This window comes from Callionymus lyra, unplaced genomic scaffold (genome assembly GCF_982586985.1).
Source record: "Callionymus lyra unplaced genomic scaffold, fCalLyr1.hap1.1 HAP1_SCAFFOLD_77, whole genome shotgun sequence".
In the NCBI taxonomy this organism is placed as follows: Eukaryota; Metazoa; Chordata; class Actinopteri; order Syngnathiformes; family Callionymidae; genus Callionymus; species Callionymus lyra.
Window position 1 is genome coordinate 220001 of NW_028258579.1, and position 10000 is coordinate 230000.

A 10000-nucleotide genomic window follows, 5' to 3' on the forward strand; every position below is an offset into this window, starting at 1 on the left:
TGCTCTTTTTTTCCCCTCTCCCACCCACAATCCCTCCTCCTGCGGGGATGGAGAACCAGGGGCCTGGGTGACATCCTCATGCGGGGATGGGGTACCAGGAGGCCGGGGAACATTTTCAACACTTTGGGGCATTTTTAAACACTTTGCTCTTTTTTTCCCTCTCCCACCCACAATCCCTCCTCCTGCGGGGATGGAGAACCAGGGGCCTGGGTGACATCCTCATGCGGGGATGGGGTACCAGGAGGCCGGGGAACATTTTCAACACTTTGGGGCATTTTTAAACACTTTGCTCTTTTTTTCCCCTCTCCCAACCAGGGGGCCCGGGGAGCCTCCTCCTGCGGGGATGGGGAACCAGGGGCCTGGGGAACATTTTCAACACTTTGGGGCATTTTTAAACACTTTGCTCTTTTTTTCCCCTCTCCCAACCAGGGGGCCTGGGGAGCCTCCTCCTGCGGGGATGGGGAACCAGGGGCCTGGGGAACATTTTCAACACTTTGGGGCATTTTTAAACACTTTGCTCTTTTTCCCCCTCTCCCAACCAGGGGGCCTGGGGAGCCTCCTCCTGCGGGGATGGGGAACCAGGGGCCTGGGGAACATTTTCAACACTTTGGGGCATTTTTAAACACTTTGCTCTTTTTCCCCCTCTCCCAACCAGGGGGCCTGGGGAGCCTCCTCCTGCGGGGATGGGGAACCAGGGGCCTGGGGAACATTTTCAACACTTTGGGGCATTTTTAAACACTTTGCTCTTTTTGTCCCCTCTCCCAACCAGGGGGCCTGGGGAGCCTCCTCCTGCGGGGATGGGGTACCAGGAGGCCGGGGAACATTTTCAACACTTTGGGGCATTTTTAAACACTTTGCTCTTTTTCCCCCTCTCCCAACCAGGGGGCCTGGGGAGCCTCCTCCTGCGGGGATGGGGAACCAGGGGCCTGGGGAACATTTTCAACACTTTGGGGCATTTTTAAACACTTTGCTCTTTTTGTCCCCTCTCCCAACCAGGGGGCCTGGGGAGCCTCCTCCTGCGGGGATGGGGAACCAGGGGCCTGGGGAACATTTTCAACACTTTGGGGCATTTTTAAACACTTTGCTCTTTTTCCCCCTCTCCCAACCAGGGGGCCTGGGGAGCCTCCTCCTGCGGGGATGGGGAACCAGGGGCCTGGGGAACATTTTCAACACTTTGGGGCATTTTTAAACACTTTGCTCTTTTTCCCCCTCTCCCAACCAGGGGGCCTGGGGAGCCTCCTCCTGCGGGGATGGGGAACCAGGGGCCTGGGGAACATTTTCAACACTTTGGGGCATTTTTAAACACTTTGCTCTTTTTCCCCCTCTCCCAACCAGGGGGCCTGGGGAGCCTCCTCCTGCGGGGATGGGGAACCAGGGGCCTGGGGAACATTTTCAACACTTTGGGGCATTTTTAAACACTTTGCTCTTTTTCCCCCTCTCCCAACCAGGGGCCTGGGGAGCCTCCTCCTGCGGGCATGGAGAACCAGGGGGCCTGGGGAGCCTCCTCCTGCGGGGATGGGGAACCAGGGGCCTGGGGGGCCTCCTCCTGCGGTGATGGAGAACCAGGGCGCCTGGGGAGCCTCCTCCTGCGGGGATGGAGAACCAGGGCGCCTGGGGAGCCTCCTCCTGCGGGGATGGAGAACCAGGGGCCTGGGGAGCCTCCTCCTGCGGGGATGGAGAACCAGGGGGCCTGGGGAGCCTCCTCCTGCGGGCATAGAGAACCAGGGGGCCTGGGGAGCCTCCTCCTGCGGGGATGGGGAACCAGGGGGCCTGGGGAGCCTCCTCCTGCGGGGATTGAGAACCAGGGGGCCTGGGGAGCCTCCTCCTGCGGGCATGGAGAACCAGGGGGCCTGGGGAGCCTCCTCCTGCGGGGATGGAGAACCAGGGGCCTGGGGAGCCTCCTCCTGCGGGGATGGAGAACCAGGGGGCCTGGGGAGCCTCCTCCTGCGGGCATGGAGAACCAGGGGGCCTGGGGAGCCTCCTCCTGCGGGGATGGGGAACCAGGGGCCTGGGGGGCCTCCTCCTGCGGTGATGGAGAACCAGGGCGCCTGGGGAGCCTCCTCCTGCGGGGATGGAGAACCAGGGCGCCTGGGGAGCCTCCTCCTGCGGGGATGGAGAACCAGGGGCCTGGGGAGCCTCCTCCTGCGGGGATGGAGAACCAGGGGGCCTGGGGAGCCTCCTCCTGCGGGCATAGAGAACCAGGGGGCCTGGGGAGCCTCCTCCTGCGGGGATGGGGAACCAGGGGGCCTGGGGAGCCTCCTCCTGCGGGGATGGAGAACCAGGGGCCTGGGGAGCCTCCTCCTGCGGGGATGGAGAACCAGGGGGCCTGGGGAGCCTCCTCCTGCGGTCATGGAGAACCAGGGGGCCTGGGGAGCCTCCTCCTGCGGGCATGGAGAACCAGGGGCCTGGGGAGCCTCCTCCTGCGGGGATGGAGAACCAGGGGGCCTGGGGAGCCTCCTCCTGCGGGGATTGAGAACCAGGGGGCCTGGGGAGCCTCCTCCTGCGGGCATGGAGAACCAGGGGGCCTGGGGAGCCTCCTCCTGCGGGGATGGAGAACCAGGGGCCTGGGGAGCCTCCTCCTGCGGGGATGGAGAACCAGGGGGCCTGGGGAGCCTCCTCCTGCGGGCATGGAGAACCAGGGGGCCTGGGGAGCCTCCTCCTGCGGGGATGGAGAACCAGGGGCCTGGGGAGCCTCCTCCTGCGGGGATGGAGAACCAGGGGGCCTGGGGAGCCTCCTCCTGCACCAGGGGGCCTGGGGAGCCTCCTCCTGCGGGGATGGGGAACCAGGGGGCCTGGGGAGCCTCCTCCTGCGGTGATGGGGAACCATGGGGCCTGGGGAGCCTCCTCCTGCGGGGATGGGGAACCAGGGGGCCTGGGGAGCCTCCTCCTGCGGTGATGGGGAACCATGGGGCCTGGGGAGCCTCCTCCTGCGGGGATGGAGAAGCAGGGGGCCTGGGGAGCCTCCTCCTGCGGGCATAGAGAACCAGGGGGCCTGGGGAGCCTCCTCCTGCGGGGATGGGGAACCAGGGGGCCTGGGGAGCCTCCTCCTGCGGTGATGGGGAACCATGGGGCCTGGGGAGCCTCCTCCTGCGGGGATGGGGAACCAGGGGGCCTGGGGAGCCTCCTCCTGCGGTGATGGGGAACCATGGGGCCTGGGGAGCCTCCTCCTGCGGGCATGGAGAACCAGGGGCCTGGGGAGCCTCCTCCTGCGGGGATGGAGAACCAGGGGCCTGGGGAGCCTCCTCCTGCGGGGATGGGGAACCAGGGGGCCTGGGGAGCCTCCTCCTGCGGGGATGGGGAACCAGGGGCCTGGGGAGCCTCCTCCTGCACCAGGGGGCCTGGGGAGCCTCCTCCTGCACCAGGGGGCCTGGGGAGCCTCCTCCTGCGGGGATGGGGAACCAGGGGGCCTGGGGAGCCTCCTCCTGCGGGGATGGGGAACCAGGGGCCTGGGGAACATTTTCAACACTTTGGGGCATTTCACAAGCGCTTCCCTCGCTTACGGCCACACCACCCTGAATGAGCCCGATCTCGTCTGATCTCGGAAGCCAAGCAGGGTCGGGCCCAGTTAGTACTTGGATGGGAGACCGCCTGGGAATACTGGGTGCTGTAAGCATTTTTTTTTGCCATTATTTGTGGGTAGAAAAGTGAGAAAAGTGACCTAAAATAGAACCGGGACTAGGCGGCAGTTCCCCCCACCAGGCGGCGGCATTTGGGGCATTATTTGTGGGTCAGAAAGTGAGAAAAGTGACCTAAAATAGAACCGGGACTAGGCGGCAGTTCCCCCCACCAGGCGGCGGCATTTGGGGCATTATTTGTGGGTCAGAAAGTGAGAAAAGTGACCTAAAATAGAACCGGGACTAGGCGGCAGTTCCCCCCACCAGGCGGCGGCATTTGGGGCATTATTTGTGGGTCAGAAAGTGAGAAAAGTGACCTAAAATAGAACCGGGACTATGCGGCAGTTCCCCCCACCAGGCGGCGGCATTTGGGGCATTATTTGTGGGTCAGAAAGTGAGAAAAGTGACCTAAAATAGAACCGGGACTAGGCGGCAGTTCCCCCCACCAGGCGGCGGCATTTGGGGCATTATTTGTGGGTCAGAAAGTGAGAAAAGTGACCTAAAATAGAACCGGGACTAGGCGGCAGTTCCCCCCACCAGGCGGCGGCATTTGGGGCATTATTTGTGGGTCAGAAAGTGAGAAAAGTGACCTAAAATAGAACCGGGACTAGGCGGCAGTTCCCCCCACCAGGCGGCGGCATTTGGGGCATTATTTGTGGGTCAGAAAGTGAGAAAAGTGACCTAAAATAGAACCGGGACTAGGCGGCAGTTCCCCCCTACAGGCGGCGGCATTTGGGGCATTATTTGTGGGTCAGAAAGTGAGAAAAGTGACCTAAAATAGAACCGGGACTAGGCGGCAGTTCCCCCCACCAGGCGGCGGCATTTGGGGCATTATTTGTGGGTCAGAAAGTGAGAAAAGTGACCTAAAATAGAACCGGGACTAGGCGGCAGTTCCCCCCACCAGGCGGCGGCATTTGGGGCATTATTTGTGGGTCAGAAAGTGAGAAAAGTGACCTAAAATAGAACCGGGACTAGGCGGCAGTTCCCCCCACCAGGCGGCGGCATTTGGGGCATTATTTGTGGGTCAGAAAGTGAGAAAAGTGACCTAAAATAGAACCGGGACTAGGCGGCAGTTCCCCCCACCAGGCGGCGGCATTTGGGGCATTATTTGTGGGTCAGAAAGTGAGAAAAGTGACCTAAAATAGAACCGGGACTAGGCGGCAGTTCCCCCCACCAGGCGGCGGCATTTGGGGCATTATTTGTGGGTCAGAAAGTGAGAAAAGTGACCTAAAATAGAACCGGGACTAGGCGGCAGTTCCCCCCACCAGGCGGCGGCATTTGGGGCATTATTTGTGGGTCAGAAAGTGAGAAAAGTGACCTAAAATAGAACCGGGACTAGGCGGCAGTTCCCCCACCAGGTGGCGGCATTTGGGGACCCGTAGTGTGGGCAGAAAACTCACCAAAGTGACTTAAAATAGAACCGGTGCAGGCGGCATGTTCCCCCACCAGATGGCGGCATTTGGGGACCCGTAGTGTGGGCAGAAAACTCACCAAAGTGACTTAAAATAGAACCGGTGCAGGCGGCATGTTCCCCCACCAGATGGCGGCATTTGGGGACCCGTAGTGTGGGTAGAAAACTCACCAAAGTGACTTAAAATAGAACCGGTGCAGGCGGCATGTTCCCCCACCAGATGGCGGCATTTGGGGACCCGTAGTGTGGGTAGAAAACTCACCAAAGTGACTTAAAATAGAACCGGTGCAGGCGGCATGTTCCCCCACCAGATGGCGGCATTTGGGGACCCGTAGTGTGGGCAGAAAACTCACCAAAGTGACTTAAAATAGAACCGGTGCAGGCGGCATGTTCCCCCACCAGATGGCGGCATTTGGGGAGCCGTAGTGTGGGCAGAAAACTCACCAAAGTGACTTAAAATAGAACCGGTGCAGGCGGCATGTTCCCCCACCAGATGGCGGCATTTGGGGACCCGTAGTGTGGGCAGAAAACTCACCAAAGTGACTTAAAATAGAACCGGTGCAGGCGGCATGTTCCCCCACCAGATGGCGGCATTTGGGGAGCCGTAGTGTGGGCAGAAAACTCACCAAAGTGACTTAAAATAGAACCGGTGCAGGCGGCATGTTCCCCCACCAGATGGCGGCATTTGGGGACCCGTAGTGTGGGCAGAAAACTCACCAAAGTGACTTAAAATAGAACCGGTGCAGGCGGCATGTTCCCCCACCAGATGGCGGCATTTGGGGACCTGCAGTGTGGGTAGAAAACTCACCAAAGTGTCCTAAAATAGAACCGGGACCAGGGGGCCTCTTCCCCCACCAGGTGGCGGGCTTGGGGGGCTTGGTTTCCGGGTAGAAAACTCACCAAAGTGTCCTAAAATAGAACCGGGACCAGTGGGCATGCTCCCCCACCAGGCGGCGGGCTTGGGGGGCTTGGTTTGCGGGTAGAAAACTCACCAAAGTGTCCTAAAATAGAACCAGGACCAGGGGGCATGTTCCCCCACCAGGCGGCGGGCTTGGGGGGCTTGGTTTGCGGGTAGAAAACTCACCAAAGTGTCCTAAAATAGAACCGGGACCAGGGGGCCTCTTCCCCCACCAGGCGGCGGGCTTGGGGGGCTTGGTTTGCGGGTAGAAAACTCACCAAAGTGACCTAAAATAGAACCGGGCTAGGCGGCATGTTCCCCCACCAGGCGGCGGGCTTGGGGGGCTTGGTTTGCGGGTAGAAAACTCACCAAAGTGTCCTAAAATAGAACCGGGACCAGGGGGCATGTTCCCCCACCAGGCGGCGGGCTTGGGGGGCTTGGTTTGCGGGTAGAAAACTCACCAAAGTGTCCTAAAATAGAACCGGGACCAGGGGGCATCTTCCCCCACCAGGCGGCGGGCTTGGGGGGCTTGGTTTGCGGGTAGAAAACTCACCAAAGTGTCCTAAAATAGAACCGGGACCAGGGGGCCTCTTCCCCCACCAGGCGGCGGGCTTGGGGGGCTTGGTTTGCGGGTAGAAAACTCACCAAAGTGACCTAAAATAGAACCGGGCCAGGCGGCATGCTCCCCCACCAGGCGGCGGGCTTGGGGGGCTTGGTTTGCGGGTAGAAAACTCACCAAAGTATCGGCAAAATAGAACCAGGGAAGGGGGGGATGTCGGTCACAAGGTGCCCGAGTCAGAGAACCAGGAAAACGGACATAAATCCAGAAAACCTCGGTGTCTGACTGCTCCTCAAAAAGTGGTCTTTTTGATGTCACGAGCGCAACCACCTAGAGGTTAATGGGGAGGGATGGTGTGAGCGCAAACGGATTTTTCCTAAGTGTGACTGCTCCTCAAAAAGTGGTCTTTTTGATGTCACGAGCGCAACCACCTAGAGGTTAATGGGGAGGGATGGTGTGAGCGCAAACGGATTTTTCCTAAGTGTGACTGCTCCTCAAAAAGTGGTCTTTTTGATGTCACGAGCGCAACCACCTAGAGGTTAATAGGGAGCGAGTACAACAGGGGAGGGAGTGAATGGGCTCGGACTGTGGCCGAGCCTGGTGCCTCAAAATCGGACAAGGTTGGACTGGAAGCCCGCTGAGAACTCTGGTTCTTTTGCCAGACGAAACGAATTTTTTCCGAGTGTGACTGCTCTGCAAAAAGTGGTCTTTTTGATGTCACGAGCGCAACCACCTAGAGGTTAATGGGGAGGGAGTGGAAAAAACGACAAAGTGTTGAGCTCCGGACCGGGATGGCGGGCGACTCGAGCGGTCATGCCCGACTTTGAGACACTTTGTCGCGGTCATGCGAGCGACCTCCACTGCTCCCCGGAGGTGCCCCGGACCGGGTTGGCGGGTGACTCGAGCGGTCCTGCCCGACTTTGAGACACTTTGTCGCGGTCATGCGGGCGTCCTCCGCCGGTCCCCGGAGGTGCCCCGGACCGGGTTGGCGGGTGACTCGAGCGGTCATGCCCGACTTTGAGACACTTTGTCGCGGTCATGCGGGCGACCTCCGCCGGTCCCTGGAGGTGCCCCGGACCGGGTTGGCGGGTGACTCGAGCGGTCGTGCCCGACTTTGAGACACTTTGTCGCGGTCATGCGGGCGTCCTCCGCCGGTCCCTGGAGGTGCCCCGGACCGGGTTGGCGGGTGACTCGAGCGGTCGTGCCCGACTTTGAGACACTTTGTCGCGGTCATGCGGGCGTCCTCCGCCGGTCCCTGGAGGTGCCCCGGACCGGGTTGGCGGGTGACTCGAGCGGTCGTGCCCGACTTTGAGACACTTTGTCGCGGTCATGCGGGCGTCCTCCGCCGGTCCCTGGAGGTGCCCCGGACCGGGTTGGCGGGTGACTCGAGCGGTCATGCCCGACTTTGAGACACTTTGTCGCGGTCATGCGGGCGTCCTCCGCCGGTCCCTGGAGGTGCCCCGGACCGGGTTGGCGGGTGACTCGAGCGGTCGTGCCCGACTTTGAGACACTTTGTCGCGGTCATGCGGGCGTCCTCCGCCGGTCCCTGGAGGTGCCCCGGACCGGGTTGGCGGGTGACTCGAGCGGTTGTGCCCGACTTTGAGACACTTTGTCGCGGTCATGCGGGCCTCCTCCGCCGGTCCCTGGAGGTGCCCCGGACCGGGTTGGCGGGTGACTCGAACGGTCATGACCGACTTTGAGACACTTTGTCGCGGTCATGCGGGCGTCCTCCGCCGGTCCCTGGAGGTGCCCCGGACCGGGTTGGCGGGTGACTCGAGCGGTCGTGCCCGACTTTGAGACACTTTGTCGCGGTCATGCGGGCGTCCTCCGCCGGTCCCTGGAGGTGCCCCGGACCGGGTTGGCGGGTGACTCGAGCGGTCCTGCCCGACTTTGAGACACTTTGTCGCGGTCATGCGGGCGTCCTCCGCCGGTCCCTGGAGGTGCCCCGGACCGGGTTGGCGGGTGACTCGAGCGGTCGTGCCCGACTTTGAGACACTTTGTCGCGGTCATGCGGGCGTCCTCCGCCGGTCCCTGGAGGTGCCCCGGACCGGGTTGGCGGGTGACTCGAGCGGTCGTGCCCGACTTTGAGACACTTTGTCGCGGTCATGCGGGCGTCCTCCGCCGGTCCCTGGAGGTGCCCCGGACCGGGTTGGCGGGTGACTCGAGCGGTCGTGCCCGACTTTGAGACACTTTGTCGCGGTCATGCGGGCGTCCTCCGCCGGTCCCTGGAGGTGCCCCGGACCGGGTTGGCGGGTGACTCGAGCGGTCGTGCCCGACTTTGAGACACTTTGTCGCGGTCATGCGGGCGTCCTCCGCCGGTCCCTGGAGGTGCCCCGGACCGGGTTGGCGGGTGACTCGAGCGGTCATGCCCGACTTTGAGACACTTTGCCGCGGTCATGCGGGCGACCTCCGCCGGTCCCTGGAGGTGCCCCGGACCGGGTTGGCGGGTGACTCGAGCGGTCGTGCCCGACTTTGAGACACTTTGCCGCGGTCATGCGGGCGACCTCCGCCGGTCCCTGGATGGCGGGCTCCAGTGAGGTCGGCGGGGGAAGGCTCGGGCTGAGGCCGACTTCGGTGCCTCAAAGTCGGACAAGGTTGGATTGGAAGTCCGCTGTGTTGAGGACCAGTGGCATTCGGCGGTGGAACGCTCAGAACTTGGCCGACATCGGTGCCTCAACGTCGGACAAGGTTGGAGTGGATGACCGCTGATAACTCTGGTTCTTTTGCCAGACGAAAGAAATTTTTCCCGAGTGTGACTGCTCTGAAAAAAGTGGTCTTTTTGATGTCACGAGCGCAACCACCTAGAGGTTAATAGGGAGGCACCATAACAGGAGAGGGAGTGAAAAGGCTCGGACGGTGGCCGAGCCTGGTGCCTCAAAATCGGACAAGGTTGGAGTGGATGACCGCTGAAAACTCTGGTTCTTTTGCCAGACGAAAGAAATTTTTTCCGAGTGTGACTGCTCTGCAAAAAGTGGTCTTTTTGATGTCACGAGCGCAACCACCTAGAGGTTAATAGGGAGGCACCATAACAGGAGAGGGAGTGAAAAGGCTCGGACGGTGGCCGAGCCTGGTGCCTCAAAATCGGACAAGGTTGGAGTGGATGACCGCTGAAAACTCTGGTTCTTTTGCCAGACGAAAGAAATTTTTCCCGAGTGTGACTGCTCTGCAAAAAGTGGTCTTTTTGATGTCACGAGCGCAACCACCTAGAGGTTAATAGGGAGGCACCATAACAGGAGAGGGAGTGAAAAGGCTCGGAGGGTGGCCGAGCCTGGTGCCTCAAAGTCGGACAAGGTTGGAGTGGATGACCGCTGAAAACTCTGGTTCTTTTGCCAGACGAAAGAAATTTTTTTCCGAGTGTGACTGCTCTGCAAAAAGTGGTCTTTTTGATGTCACGAGCGCAACCACCTAGAGGTTAATAGGGAGGCACCATAACAGGAGAGGGAGTGAAAAGGCTCGGAGGGTGGCCGAGCCTGGTGCCTCAAAATCGGACAAGGTTGGAGTGGATGACCGCTGAAAAC

The 10000-nt window shown here is 61.0% G+C and overlaps 1 non-coding gene across 1 annotated transcript; it reads left to right on the forward strand.

The window, feature by feature from the left end:
* The first annotated feature begins 3494 nt into the window (after positions 1–3494).
* Positions 3495–3613, forward strand: LOC148058512 (5S ribosomal RNA). Its single transcript, XR_015709802.1, has one exon. It is a non-coding gene; the product is annotated as a 5S ribosomal RNA (ribosomal RNA).
* The last annotated feature ends 6387 nt before the right edge of the window (positions 3614–10000 follow it).